Source organism: Callithrix jacchus, chromosome X (genome assembly GCF_049354715.1).
Source record: "Callithrix jacchus isolate 240 chromosome X, calJac240_pri, whole genome shotgun sequence".
Classification (NCBI taxonomy): Eukaryota; Metazoa; Chordata; class Mammalia; order Primates; family Cebidae; genus Callithrix; species Callithrix jacchus.
In genome coordinates, this window is record NC_133524.1 from 79323441 (window position 1) to 79339267 (window position 15827).

A 15827-nucleotide genomic window follows, 5' to 3' on the forward strand; every position below is an offset into this window, starting at 1 on the left:
TGCAGGCTCTGCCCTGCTGCTGCGGTCTCTGCCCTGCTGCCATGGGCTATGCCCTGTGGTGGATTCTCTCTGTTGTGGCGGGTTGCCTCGGCAATGGCAGGCTGCGTCAGCAATGGGCGTGTACCTCAGTAGGGGCGGGTTGCCTCGGTAATGGCAAACGCCTTTTTCCCACCGAGCTGCACCGTCCTGGATTCAGCTGTGCCCACAGTGAAACTCTTCACCGGGAGCATTTGGAATCACCATTTTGTTTGTCCCACTGCCCTGGCCCAAACCCTGTTTCCCTGGAATCTCCTAGCCTGACTCACTGTGCAAGTCCCATTATATCAGATGGATATGCCAATTTTCCTTCTCAAGTCTCAGATTGCCAGTTCAATAGGGCACCCAGACCAGTGCGCTTTGTGCAGAGCACTGTGGAGCACCGCTGCGCTGCAGCACCGGCCACCGGCTGCACTGCCCACCGGCTGCACCAGCCAAAACTGCTTCTCTGGTGTCCCATGTCTCTTTTATACCTGGGAATTTCCCCGTTCTGTGGGCAACAAAGATCTGTCTGGAAATGGGGCCCTTACTCACCCTCCGTGCATTCACTGAGAGCTTCAATCCTGGGTTGTTCTCACCACACCATCTTGAGTCAGTTCTCCCACAATTCCATCTCTTATCTGGTGTGGACATGGGCACAGGTATATTCCCACTGTCTGAAGCTGTTTTTCAGCCACCACATTACCACACCCAGGTTTAGTTATGACTAGGGCTTTTACTCTGCCTCCCCAAACGAAGCCTGTCCTTTTTCTTCTGACACCTCCTCACCCTTGGTTGAGAGTCACTCCCAACAGGGCGCAGAGGTCCAGGGAAAAGGTTATGGGCTTTGTGGAGATGTACTCTAGGGTTAAGTTGACAAGGGTGGTTCCAGCCCCGAGTACAGCACTGACAAATTGTCCTCATTGAGCCCTCCATTATGACCCATTGATAATAAGACCCTTTTGGGGGGGTCCCTTTTGGGGGGTGGTTACAGAAATCAAAGAGATTAGGATGATGACCGTGAACAGCACAAAAGTCTTAGCTTTAGGGTGTCCGTTGAGGATGAAACCACTTCCCATCTTGCATCTGGGGGGGCAGTCTTGACATGTGAATGGTGAATCCAGGCAGTTAGTCCATCCACCATGACTGCCATGGGGGTGACCAGAGTCACGCTATAGGGTCCCTTCCAGCGAGGAGTCAGGCCAGAAGTGGTGAATCTCTTTATCAGGACTTCATCCCCCAGCTGAAAGGGGTGCACCAGCTGGTCAGTGAGGTCCCCTGTGGTAGGTTGAGCTCCCCTGATGAGTGAGTGCACCTGGGACTGAACAGACTAGAGTGCCTGCAAGGACTTAAGGGAGTGTATGGTTATAGACTTCAGCATGCATGGTATCCGTGGGTCTGGGAAGTAAGGGAGGGGGCCTTCCAAACATAATTTCAAAAAGAGTGAAGCTTTTCCTATCAGGTACAGAGGAGAACAAAAGGAAGCAGGTTGACCCAGTTTTCACCAGTTTTTAGAATGAATTTTGTTAAAGTTTCATTTATGGTCTGCTTCATTCTTTCAACCTGCCCTGAACTCTTGGGGTGATAGGCACAGTATAACTTCCAGAATATGCCCAGGGCCTTGGCCAGGCCCTGTGAAACCTGTGCCATAAGGGCAGGGCCATTATTTGATCCCAGTGTCAGGGACAAGCTGAACCGAGGAACCAGGTCCTGTAAAAGCCTTTTTGTTACTACCAGTGCGGTTTCTGACCTAGTAGGAAAAGCCTTGACCCATCCAGAAAAAGTGTCTACAAACACAAGGAGGTATTTATAGCCACAAGCTGGGGGCTTTATTTCAGTCAAATCTACCTTCTAGTGTTCCCCTGGGCTAGTACCCCTAAGTCTTATTCCTGCTTGACTAGTTTTACTGTCTCCTGGATTTACCCTGTCGCTTACATTACAATGAATAGTAGTTTCCCTAACTATCTTATGTAAATGTGGAATGTAGTACCTGGCGCTCAACAGCTCAGTGAGTTTTGCTTATCCTGAGTGGCCTGGTGTATATCCTTAACTAGAGCCCTCCCTAAAGCCTCAGGGAGCTCAATCCTTATGTCCAGTAGAATCCATCATCCTGTGGAATCTTGCCATCCCCCCTGTTCTTTAGCAAAGTTTTCTTCCTCAGGCGAGTACGTTGGGGTAGGAGGCAGGTTTGGGGCCAGCAGAGTCACAAGAAGAGGCAGAGGTTTCACTGGCCCCAAGGCTGCCTGTCTGGCTTGCAGGTCAGCTGCCTTATTTCCCCTTGCTTCTGGTGAATCTCCCTTCTTGTGTCCTTTGCAGTGCATTAATGCCACTGCCTTGGGCTTGCATAGAACTTCTAGCAGGGCTAAGATTTCCTCTTTGTTTTTGATGATTCTTCCCTCTGAGGTAAGCAGCCCTCTTTCTTAATAAATGGCTCCATGCACATGGGCTGTAGCAAAGGCATATCGACTATCCATGTAGATATTGACAGTTTTTCTCTCCGTCCAGTCCAAGGCCTTTATCAGTGCTATGAGTTTTGCCTTCTGGGCTGAGGTCCCGTGTGGGAGAGCATAGTCCCAGATAACCCACTCTAGGGTGGCCACAGCTGCCCCGGGATACCTGACTCCATTGACCATGAAACTGCAGCCATCTGTATACAGTACCTCTTCCGGGTTCTGCAGGGGGACGTCGGTAAGATCTGGTCGCACAGCGTGGAGGACATCTGTTGTCTGTTGGCAGTCATGAATTGGCTCCTCTGGCTCACTGTCAGGTAGCAATGTGGTGGGAATTAAAAATGTAGTCTTTAATAACTTTATGCAGGGCCGATCCAAAAGTAAGGCCTGATATTGAACTATGTGGGCATTTGACATCCATTTTCCTGGAGCTCCACGGAGTAGTGACTCCACCATGTGGGGAGCTACTAAGTTTAACTCTTGCCCCAAAGTCAGCTTGTCTGCCTTCTTGACTAATAAGGCTGTGGCCACCACCGCTCTTAGGCAAGCTGGCTATCTGGAGGCTACAGTGTCAAGTTTTTTTGAGAGGTAGGTGACTGGCCGTGACCAGGGTCCCAGAGTTTGGGTGAGCACCCCTTAGCAACTCTGTTTTTTATGCACAAACAACTGGAAAGGTTTAGAGATGTCTGGAAAGGCTAAGGCTGGGGCCATAGTCAGGGCAGTCTTGAGCTTGTCAAAAGCCTGTTGCTCTACCTCTGTCCATGTTAAGAGTTTATTTCCTCCAGTACAGGCATACAGGGGCTTGGCTATCTCAGCAAATCCTAAAACCCATAGCCTGTGGTACCCTACTGCCCTAAGGAATTCTTGAACTTGGCATTTCTTGGTTGGAGTGGGTATTTGCAGCACTGCTTGGATTCAGCTGGGTGCCAGTGCCCAGTTGCCTTTCTCTATAATATAGCCCAGGTAAGTAACTTTCGACTGGCAGAGTTGGGCCTTTTTAGCTGAGACCCGGTACTCTAAAGCCTGTAGAGTCCTTAGTAATGACTGGGTGGTCTCTTTACTGTCCTCCTGGGTTTTTGTGGCCAAGAGTAAGCCACCCACATATTGGAGCAGGGTGCATTCTGGGAACTCAGCTCAGAAATCAGCAACTTCTTGGCTCAGCATCTTATCAAACAAAGTGGGGAAATTGTTAAAACCTTGCAGCAGCCTCTCTGCTGGATTTCTGGTCCCTGTGAGTTAACTTGGGTTTCCTGGAGTGCTGTTATCACTGCCTTAGTAACTCCCTTATCTTGCTTGGCCTCTAAGGTGTCCCTATTGTTAAAAACTTTTTGGGCAATCTCCAACAGCTGAGCTAAATTTATTCCCTGGAACCCCTCTAATTTTTGCAATTTTCTTTTGATGTCTGAGGCAGACTGAGAAACAAAAGCCAGATTTATGGCCCACTGATTCTTACAGTACCAACCATGGAGTGGTTAGTGGGCTTGTGGGCCGCTCCCCTAACCCCCTCTAACAATTACTGGTGAAAAGTGTTCAGAGCCTGGTGACCCCTCAAGGTGTTGGGCCCCCATGTGGGGTCGGGTATATGAAAAATACTATTTTAATTTGGTCCTGGCATCTTCTGATCTTCCCCCCATCCTAAGTATTGCTTTATGGGCTCCTTGTCTAATTCTACTCCTCTCCTCTGTGGTGAGCAAACTCAGTAATAATTGTTGGCAGTTATTCTAAGGGAGGCGATAAGTCTTCAGTACAGATTTTAAGAGCCCTGGCAAAGCCTGGGACTTCTCAGATAATGGGGGATGGTGAGCTTTCTGACAGAACTTACTCTATTGTAAAACCTTACTACCACCTTACTATCCCCCCTCTAGCCATGTGAGCACTTCCCCAGCCCCTCCCCTCCTGCACAGCCCCTCACACTGGAGGCTTACAGGCCATAAAAATCCCCTTTGCCATGCCACAGGTGCTGCATGTCAATTTTGGGTGCAGGCCAGCAGATTTTTTCCTTGCTCTTAATAAAGCTTGTGCCAGCACTTGGTGTTTTGGCCCTCTCCTTAATTTCTATCACCTTCCAGTTATATAAGTCACCTGACAAGAAGTGAACAAAGAATGGGCAACCCCAATTGTTTTCTCCTGTTGGGGGAGCTTCTTGGAGAGGAAGGACTGCTGGTGGGTGTGGGGCCCTGCTTTGAGTGTGGAGAGGAGACAAGGGCTGATCATTAGTACTGGGCTGAGAATATGGTGGAGGCAACTATTGGTCTTCAGCAGGGGCTGGAAGAAAAGCCGGTGCTGAGGGGCCCTTCTTTGGGCCTGCTAGCATAACCTGAAGTCCAGCACACTTTATACATTTTTCAAGCCAAGGACAGGGGTGCTGGTTCAGCCTCAGACATTGATCAATGTATGGAAATTGATCAGGGTGGCCTGGGGACGCTGACAAAATATTCCAGACAGCCTGAGTTATCTTGCAGTTGTATGCCCCCGTATCTGGCCAGCCTACCCCAAAGGTTTGCCACTCCAACTTACAGAGGGTCCGAAGCCTCTGCAGGGTTAGTTTAACACCATACTGGCCAGAGAGCCCTATTTTAAAGTTTTCTGTCATGCCTCGGAGGGGGGGTGCATGGTCGGGACTGTGACGAGCCCATTTGGTCGTTTTCTTCAATCTTTGAATTTTCTCCCAAAAGACTAGCTTCACTGAGGATTTGAACCACCAACCTCGTAGTTGCAGGGCCCCCCCCCCACCTTAATTGCTGTGCTAACAAGTAACTTGCACTACAAAGAGCTAGAAAGCTGTTCTTAAATCCAGATTTTAGATGCAAATTCTGCACCCTGAGGCAGTGTGGTCTGCCTGAAAGCCGGGTGGAGCTGGCAGCTGGCAGAGAAAAAAAGAACCGCTTTTTGTGTCAGTTTAAAACTGAGCTCTAAGCCGCCGAGCTGGCTGCCAGTTCCCCGCCCCTGCAACTTTTGGTTACCTTGACACAGGGACCCTGAAAAGCATTAAATTTCTGTCTCCTTTTTTTTGTTTTGTTTTTTGTTTTTGTTTTTGTTTTTCTCCACTCTTTTCTCTGCCTCCTCTCTCTCTCCCTTGCTTTCTTGTCCCTTCTCTCGGACTCTTGTTTACTACTCGTGTCTTTCTCTTTCTGTGGTATAGCCAATTTTGGAAAGCCTCCAATTCATATTTTGCCCTCTCTAAAGCAGGTTTTAGTAGGGCCTCCACAGCCAGGTCCTGCAAGGACCAGACAATTGAATTGGTGGGCCTGCTTCTAGTCCTATTCAAAGGAACAGGGGGTAAGGGCCAGGGTAAGGTGGCAATCTCTCTCTCTGCAAACCACAGCTGGTGAGAATAAGCTCTATGGAGGTTTAGTGCTGCTCGGGCATAATCCTCCCAATTATAGGCTCTCCTATCCAAAGCCCGTGGAAAAGTAGGGATATGTCAAAAAAGATGCACTAACAGATCAACTGGGTGTGTATTTTGCACCCACCACAATTCATAGAGTGAGCAAAAGAGTTGCCAATCTGTCTTTAGTGGTTTATGGCACCCAAATTCCCAACAATTGGGATGATGCCAATATGCTTTCCTGTGATACACCACCAGGCACTACCCATAACAACATTGGGTACTTTTCTGACAGAATAGGCAGTTGCCAGTTTTTCATCCCAACCTGACAAAGAGCTCTCGTAGACCCTGATCCAGGACTTTGTTTCCTACAACCCCAAAGAAACTATTTCCGAGGTGCCGAGGGCACAACTGCCTTCCTGACATGGACTCAGACCCAGCACAGGCAGAAATACTCTTTTCCCGGTGGAGGTGGCTGGGAGAATTTACAGGCCACAATAATCATAACAAGGAAGAAAATAAAAACAACTAAAGTTAAGACTATTTGCCACATGGTGGAGGAAGAAAGAGTGAGGCCTCAGTGATAGAAAAAGAAGATGAGAAAGAAGGAGAACAGCGTAATCTCTGCAGGGGTATAATCAATGAAAGTTCCCTGCATCCAGTGTATGTCTGCTAGCAGGAGTCTAATAAAACTGACAAATTTACAGGTGAGACAGAACCACATACAAGAGTGACGAACAAAGGGTGGGAGCCTCCCAGAAGGGAGGCCAATCAGTTACCTGCCCAGCCACACCCCCAGTGGGGTCTTTCAGGTGCATCTTGGCTAAGGTGTACCCCCGGGCCTGGTCACCTCAGAATGTAAGTTCGAGTAGGACAGCTCTGAAGTGAATCACCGTTATGCCTTATGACGCTCCCATGGAACCGCAGGTGGAGGCCCACTCAAGTCCCATAGCTTTCAGCCATGGGACTACACACATACACACACACACTTTGTCACTCACACAGAGGCTATGGAAAACAATCAAATGCTGACACCCACTATGCTAGCTACCAGAAGCTGATATCCACTATGCCAGCTACCCAAAGTTGATACCCACTATACCAGCTACCAGAAGCTGATACCCACTATACCAGTTACCAGAAGGCTGGCACCCACTATGCCAGCCACCAGAAGCCTCAAGCAACATCTTGGTGAGGCTTGCCAGGTCAGAGTTGCAATGACTCGTCAGTCCCCCAACACAGGCCCTTTTCCTTGAACTAGTTCCCAAATTCCAAACCAAACCCACCTCTGGAGGCTTTTAGGACCCTGAAGAATTTTGGGTGAAAATCGGCCGGGTGGGTGCTCTTCCACAGTGGCACTCCGGGGCCCTGAGACAGCTCAGGGGGCACCTTCCCTAGAGGCTCCCAAGGAGGGAGCAGCTGCCCAGGCAAGATACTGAGATGGCTTTTGTCTGGTGATGAAAAATAAAATATCTCGGTGGAACCTCCAAATGTTGTATCTGACCGAGCACAGAAAGTCAACACCAAGACAAAAGTATGCCAAATTGCAGAGTTTATTGCCAGTGACCACGGAGGACTCACGTCTCTCCAGCCCCTGGCCCCGTAAGAAGGATAACAAGACCTTTTTATACGCACAAAACCGCCTTGAGAGTGGGGATGAAGAGCAGAGATGGGTATGAAAGATTGTAAATCACCTCCTGGGCAGAGAGGAGGTTGAGGGGGCTCCGGACATTCCAAGGGCCAGGGGACTTTTGTCATTTCGATTGCCACTTAAGTGGTTTACAGAGGTCATGATAAACATTAGTTTATACATTATTTGGGCATGTGAGGGCTCCACAGATTTTTTTAGTTACTTAGCACCAGGATGGAATTATCCGGGAGTGCTTACTCTGGTCATCACTGGTAAACAAAGGCCAGCAATTCTGGCAGTTACAGATAAGAGAAGGTATGCAGCTTTACCTCTTTGCAAAGTAAACTAGCAGTCTTACAGAGGCCAAGGTTAGCATTCATTGTGAGGAGAATGGAAACAGTTTTCTCATTTTATAAAATAGAATTGTACCAGTTCTAACTCTAGGCCAGCTATATCACAATTGTTATTTCTCTTAGGGATCTAGCCACCCAGCAGAGCTACCATTCTCTGGGCCAATAATGGGGAGTGTCTGCAAAAAGCACTTTGATGTGATTTGTCTTCAGGTTTCTCAGCCATGGATACAAGCACACACATCTGTGGAAGTGGCAGGGAAATGAAGTGCAATCTGTGAGGGTCTGTGAGGGTCCTTGGTTGTATTTTTATTAAGTGTGCTGATTTGTCTTCGTTGGCTTTCAGCCAAAAGGTTGTGCTTTCAAGAGACATCAGCTTGCCCTAGGGTCAACTGGTGGGTGGGGCCACAGAGCTCCTCAGAGATTATGTTTCTTGTCTTTGGTTACCAGAGCAGGGAGAGAAAGACCATCAAGTGTGAGCAAGGTTAGCTGTGTCTGAGCTTAGACTCTCATTTTGTGAGGCTTGCTGAGGCTGCTGTGGAGAATAAGTGTGTGCTTTCCAGGCCAATGGAGTTATGTTTTCAGGGCGATTATGGCTTCCTCTGATGCATCACACAGATCTCAATGGAAGTCGGGGAAAGCCAGCACTCACAGACCTCACTCAGCTCCCATTCAGAACTGCAGAGTTCTAAAGACAGTTCTCACTCCCCCCATCTCCTGCAATAGCACGGAGTTTATTTCTGGGCAGCTGGTGAGCAGGTTTGACAACTTGACCCAGGTTATGAGCCTCTATGCTGACAAAGCAAGCCAACTCAGTTTCTTGGCCACCCACAGAGCCTGTAACAGCAATACATCTTCTACAAAGGGCCTGTAAATTCTCTTGGCATTTCTCATATGTTCCTGTGGTAGTTCTTAGAGCAAAAGTTCCTGATGTGCATCTCCACAGGTTTCTCTGTCTGAAAAGGAGCAGCAAGTTACTTCTGTCTCCTGTCTGCCATTTTTGGGGGATTCATCTAGTGACTTTTTGTGGGAACACATTTTTACTTCAAAAAGGGACTTACAGAAAAATATGGTTATTTATGTTTGAATATTTGGAAGATATTTTTTTAAAAAATACATAAGGACCCTGTTAGTTCAAGTATGGTAACTAATGCTATTTGTTACCGATGATAAAATTTGAGCTTTCAAATGAAACTTAGAACTTGGTAAAACTTGCATTTACCACCATGGATCTGACAGGTTTCCAACTGACTGATAATGTTTCATATAATACACTTATGATGTCATTTTGTTGTTGTTGTTGGCTAACTATAGTAGTGATGAATCCCCTAATCATCTGAAGGAACAGGAGAAGTAGACAAGACAGCAGTAAACGAACACCTATCATTATTATAACACTTATGTTATAATCCTCCCAAGGATGAGAACCAACCTCCAAATAAGGACTCAGGGTTAAATCCATGCCACACCTGTACGGGTACGTGTGCCAGTTTGGTCATGTCTCGCACAATATCCTCTGCTGCTTTCCCCTGGTCATCTATGTGCAGATGGCAGTTGCTTAGATTGAATTTTCCACAGACTCCCCTTCAGCTGCTAGCAAATAATCTAGGGCCAGCCGGTTCTGATAAATTGCATTTCTCATTTGAGTTTCTTGTCGGACCAAGAGGGACAGAGCTTTGCCCATTTCATTAGTGAGTATTTCCAAAATAGCTTGCAACCAGATGATCTGGTTGAGCATGTAAATAGGGGTCTGGTATCCCCATAAGCCATCTTCAGCCCATGTGGCTGGCCCATAGTACTCAATAATTATCTCTGGTGGCCACTCATCATCTGTCCAATTCCCTAGTTTTAGGTCTCTCTTCTCCCTAGTGGAGTAAACTGGATGCCCTAACAGCTCACATATCTTAACAGATAATAGAAAGAAAGAGGGCTTAATGATGCCTATGACACAGCTACCTGTCCATCTCATGGATTACACACCTTATATTGAGTACCATTATATAAACAGGTTCGCTTTTGTGTCCCTGTACATTTATAAGAACTGCAGGAGAAAAGAATGGCAGTAACTTTTACTTCCTACCTGGTGTACATACTGAAGGCATTCTTCAAAATTAGTTGATGTTCCTACTGTGCAAGTGCAAATATTAAGAAGAACAAGTCCCACGATGAATCTCCTCATGCTTTGGCCCTGCATGGACCAGCCAGCTTCCGGGACGTGGCTGGAGCAAGTCTTGTTGTCTTTTTAATGTGATTCTGCAGTCCTTGCCTTGGTCTAAGTCTCAGCTATTGCTGGTTTTTACACAGCTGTGGTGAATTCAGGCTGGGATTCCCTCTACCTTCACCGCTGTGGGATTGGTCAGGATCAGGTCTGAGGTCCTTTCCATTGTGGCTTTAGAGGGGCTGTACACCCATCCTTTATCCACACATGATTACCTAGTGAGAAAGGGTGAACTGGGGAGAAAAAAGCTTACAGGACATTTGTTATTTACTTAGGTTGAGGTATCCTAGGCGATTCTCCTTAGAGCTGGTAACTAGCATCCTAATTCAATCTCTCCCCACTCCCGAGGAGTTTCTAGGAGTGCCCAAAGTAGGAGATGAGGCCTATGGTATAAGACTTAATAGGGGAATATCCTGTTTTTCCTAAAGGGGGTGATTCTAATTTTGAATAACCCCAAGGGAAATGCCTGCACCCACTCTAATCTTATTCCGTGGCACACTTTCCCTAAGCTGTTTTTGATGTTCTAGTTCATTTTTTTCCCACTTTTCTGGAACTCTGAGATAGGTAAGCAGTGTGCAGTTTCCAGGTGATACCCAAGCCCATTGCTGTTTTCCAGACTAAATCTGCCACAAATGCTGGTCCACTGTCTGCTCTGATGTGCAGTGGCAGTCCAAACCTAGGGATTAGATCTCAAAGCAGCACACAGGTTACTTCATGGGCTCTTTCAGTCCCATCCAGAGTATGTGTACACTAGGACCAACAAATACTTATGTCCTCCACACTTGGACATTTTAATAAAGTCTACCTGGAGATCTTCAAACGGAGCTGCTCCATAAGTTTGAATGCCAGGGGGAATATTTGGACCCTTCCTCGAGTTGTGTTGTCGACATGTAATGCATTGCTGTGCCATAATTTTGTTCAAGGCTGCTATGTGAGATGTAAAAGTACTGGCCCAGCATCTTTTCAAGCGACTCTTGACCTAAATGAGTGGTCTCATGTATGGCTTGTACACCTGCTGCCCCCAGCAGCTGTGGTATTGCTATTCTTCTGTCTGGCAGTTGGATCCATTCTTCTTTAATCAGTTGCCCCCTTCTGTCTGGAGAAAGTCTCTTTCCTTCTTAGAGTAAATAGGTGTTAGATAAGGGATCTGGGGAATCAGCGGGGTTGTAACTGCCGTTCGGTAGGGGGTAGATGCTGCCTTACGAGCTGATGAATCCACTCAGGAATTTTCCAGGGCCACAGAGGTGTGGGCCCACTGACATTCTCGACAATGCATGACCACCACTCTCCGGGGCTTCCAGACTGCTTCTAGCAGCTGCAAAATTTCATGCTGATATAATTTTATTTCTTTTCCCCATGAAGTTAACAGGCCTCTCTTTGTGCAGTGCTCCATATACTTGGAGAGTCGGGAAGGCATATCGAGAGTCAGAGTAAATGTTTACAACCTTATCTTTACTCAGCTCTAGGGCTTGAGTTAAAGCGATGAGTTCAGCCTTCTGAGCTGAAGTGCCCTGATGCAGCCTTGATTACAGTGTCCAGAGTTACCATGGCATAGCCTGCACATCTGTCCCCTCGTGGATTGACAAAGCTTCTCCCATCCACATGCAACTCCCAGTCTACTACTGTCCATGGCTGATCCCAAAGATCAGTCCTGCTGGAATAAACTGTGTCCAGGACTTCAACACAGTTGTTTTCAATGGAACCCTCTGACATTGGGAGCAAAGTGGCAGCGTTTAAGGTATTGCAGACTTCAATGGCGATGCGGGGATTTTCACATGGCAGGCCCTGGTATTTGGTCAGCCTAACATCTGATAACCAATGGTGCCCTCCGGTATTCATTAGAGTCACTACTGTGTGAGGTGCCTTGATATTTAGATTCTGTCCCAGAGTTAGCTTATCTGCTTCTTGTGCTAGCAGAGCAGTTGCTGCCAGGACCCTTAAGCATGGGGGCCATCCTTTGGAAACTCCATCCAGCTGCTTGGAGAGGTAAGCTACAAGCCTGGGCCAAGGTCCTACTGTTTGGACTAGGACCCGCAACTGCCACTTTTCCTCTTTCTGCCACATATAATGTGATGGGCTTTGTTAAATCAGGCAGCTCCAAAGCTGGAGCTGACATTAGTTTTGTTTTTAGTTAATGATAAGCCTGACACTGCTGGGATCGCCATTCAAAGGGCTCCTTGTCTCCCCCCTTTGTCACATCATAGAGGGGTTTGGCTACTACTGCAAAGTTTGGAAATCCACAATTTACAAAACCCACCGCTCCTAGGAGCTCTCTCGCCTGCTGTTTAATCTCAGGTTCTGTCACTTTGCAAGTGGCTTGCTTCTTCTCTGCTTCTAGGCTGCATTCCCCCTTCCAATATCCAGGTGAGCCTCAGATATTGCATTTGCTTTTTGGCAAATCTGGGCTTTCCTTTTAGACACTTTATACCTACAGTCTTCCAGGTGCGGAAGTAAGGCATTTGTTTGCTCACCTGACTGCCATGGGGTTTCCCAATAGACGGTTATCAGCATATGGAGGCAGCATGCAACCAAGAAGCTTCTGGGGGGTGGTCATGGGCTGATGCCTCCCCAAGGATGATGAGAGTTTTTGAGCCCCTGGGAAGCTGGGTCCAGGTATATTGAGTGGTTACACCTGCTTCTGGGTTTCTGCCATTGAAATGCAAATAGTTTTTGACCCTCCGAGGCCAGTCCAATGCTAAGGAGGTATTCTTTAAGTCCAACTAAATGAACCAACTATCCTCTGCTGGCAATAATCCCAACTGCCTGTATGAGTTGGGTGCAAAGCCACGCAAGCCCTGCATGGGCCTGGGCGATAATATCAGTCTTCTGCTTCTGTCTAGGAAGGCTCCACCCTCCTTCTCAAGGGACAATGAGAGCCTGGATGACCCCTGCCTGAGGTATTTTTAGCTGCAGGGAGTCTCCTGTTTGAATGGGATAGTGGTCCTTGATTTGCACAACAGGTTTTACTGAAGATGTGGGGCAGGGGCAGTCCATTAAGTACAAGAAAGTCTGTCCTCTTAACACCTTAATAGCTCTAACAATATTGGTTCTGTTTTTTTTTTTCACATGGGGGGTTACAGGGCTGTTGTCCAGACTGTGGGCTCTTTGGGGGCATATGAGTCTGCCCCCCTTTTAGTCCAGTGGCCCTTCCACTAGATTGAACAGAGCCCCTTCACTTTTTATCTGGATCCTCTTGCTTAGGATCACCCTGTTCTCCTATTAACTGTGGGCATTTTTTTCCGATGTTCTATTTCTTGACAAAATGCACACTGATCACATTGCAGGTGCAGGTGGGCAGACTGTGGGGCTTTCCAGGAACCCCCCTTTTTTCACACTCTTTGGGGCATTCCTCTCATAGCAGCAGCTATCAAGCCAGCCTTCCGTTGAGCCTAACGTTCCCTTTCCCTATGATTTTCCCTCTGGCTTACCGCCTCTTGGTTTACAAATGCCTGGTTAGCTACTTCCAATAACTGAAGTACTCATGCATGCAAATCCTGCCTGTTTCTGCCACTGAATTTGCCTGGACTTGGGAGTCTGCATTTCTCAGCAGCGAGGTGGATGGTGGTTTCTAGCAGTCTATCCCTTGGCTACTAAAACAGTCACTGCCTGCTTTCTTAGCCACTTCGAAGGGATTAACACTAACTGCAACCACGAGTCTATGTATGGAAATTGATTGAGGTGTTCTAGCTCACCGTATATAACCTCATGCCTTGCTTTGGAGACAAAGGACCTGTCTAGGGTCCCCTCTGGGGGCCAACCTACCCTAAATGCTGGCCAATTTTCTCTACATAAAACCCTTAATTTTCCTAGTGTCATAGTTACTTTATAATTCCCACTAAATCCCTTCTTGAAATTTTCAGCATGGTTTCTAAAGGGGTGGAATGGCTATGGGAGTAAGCCATATTAACAATTCAAAGAAACAATTTCCACACTTAGGAGAGTGTTAGCTCACTCACAGCAGTTCCCACCTAGTAAGATGCAGCACAGAGCACTTTCCAATTTACATTCACTTCAATCCTTTTACAATGCCCAGAGGCTTCTTCACTCAGCCTTATGTGACTGTCTCTAATTTTTACAAATTGCTCAACGACACAGACACACATCCACACACACAGACACAGGTCTGATTGCTCTCCTTCCAATTCAAAACCATAAGCAAAAGCTTCCAAGGTTACAGAGAGCTACCTTCCAGTGTGCCAATCTGGCACCCGTCAGTGAACAGGCCGTGCTTCCACTCAAAATGGGTTGGGCTACCTTCCTGGGGTAAATCTTACCAAATTCAGTTGTCCAGACTTTCCCAAATGCTCATTCCTCCTCGGTGTTCAGCCACTGGGTGGATCCACACTGCAGGGCCTCCCTGCTCCACTCTGGTGAGGCTTTTCCACTAGGCAAATACCTGCCTGGGAGCACTCTCAAGATGTGTCACCCCAGCGAGCAGGAGTTCCCCTGCAGAGATGCTTCACAGGGCTAGGCAAACCACCTAAGAGACTTTTTCCCGCCGTCTGCTATTCGAGACTCACTTCCCAGCCAACGCACCAAAAATGTAGCAGGAGTGGCCATGGGAAATGGATCTCTCAGACACTGAATACAGGAGGAAGGAGTTTATTCGGCCGGGAGCAGGGTGGCATCATTGCCGAACAGCCAAGCTCGCCTAACAAAGGAAGGTTCCTTCTTTATATAGGCTTATACTTTAGATGTTACACGTGGAAGAATTTTAGGTTTATAGCTTAACATATAAAAAGGGTCTCGGTTTACAGTCTCAGGAATTACATATGAAAATGATTTCATTTTACAGTCTTAGAAATTACATATGAAAAGGATCTGGTTTACAGTCTCAGGAATTACATATGAAAAGGGCTTTGGTTTACAGTCTTAGGAATAAAAAGGGGAAGTTTACAGTCTTAGGAAAAGAGGGGAAGTTGATCTGAGATGCCTGGGTCTTCCTCTTCAGTATAATAAAAGATGTTCACATTTGGAGGTTCTGCATCAATGAATGAATGTTTTTGAAATGAAAAATATAATACGTTGTACAGTCATGCATGAGGAAAAGTTCAATTTAAACTACAAGATTGGTCTATGCATTTTAATATAATAGAAAATATTGATACATCTACAGTGTACATATTGAAACTTATGATTATGAAACTAACACTTGCTCAGTTTTGATTTAGGGTCAAACATCATCCACAACTACCTGTAATATCTTCTAAAATATATTTACTGTTTCAACAATGTATCTATGTAAGGGGAAATTTTCTATGTACATCAAATGAAACAATGTGTAACCACTGACAATATAGAAGAACATATTAAAGCTAGTTGTTTTCTATTAAACCAGACATTGAGATTGCAAAAATGTAAAATGATGTTACTCTTCTTACTGCCTATTTTATTTTGCAAATATAGTACATTTTTAATAAATAATCTTCCAGTTTTAGTTTTTAACATAGAATACATTCATAGATGAAATCTATATTTCAAAAAAGCTTTTTGTGCTTACCATTAATTTTTAAGACTGGAAAGGTGTCTTTGACCCAGAAGTTGAAGGATTAACAAGTTTCCCCCAAGAGTCAAATAAAATTTTGAAGCATCTGAGTTTACTTGTAAATGACTAAATTAACTTTTTCTTTCTACTAAACAAAATGGGATTTTCAGGTAAAAATTAAGTTTAGTTACAGAAAAGCAGTGATATTTTTGCATCTCTGTTTGTAATTTTAAATTTTTATATTAACTGCATTTGTCTTTTTGCCCTCTACTGCCCAACTTGGAGGGTAATCAATTCTCACTAATATTTTATCGAACTTGTTCAGCTATCTCAAACCCTAATTTTTACCCC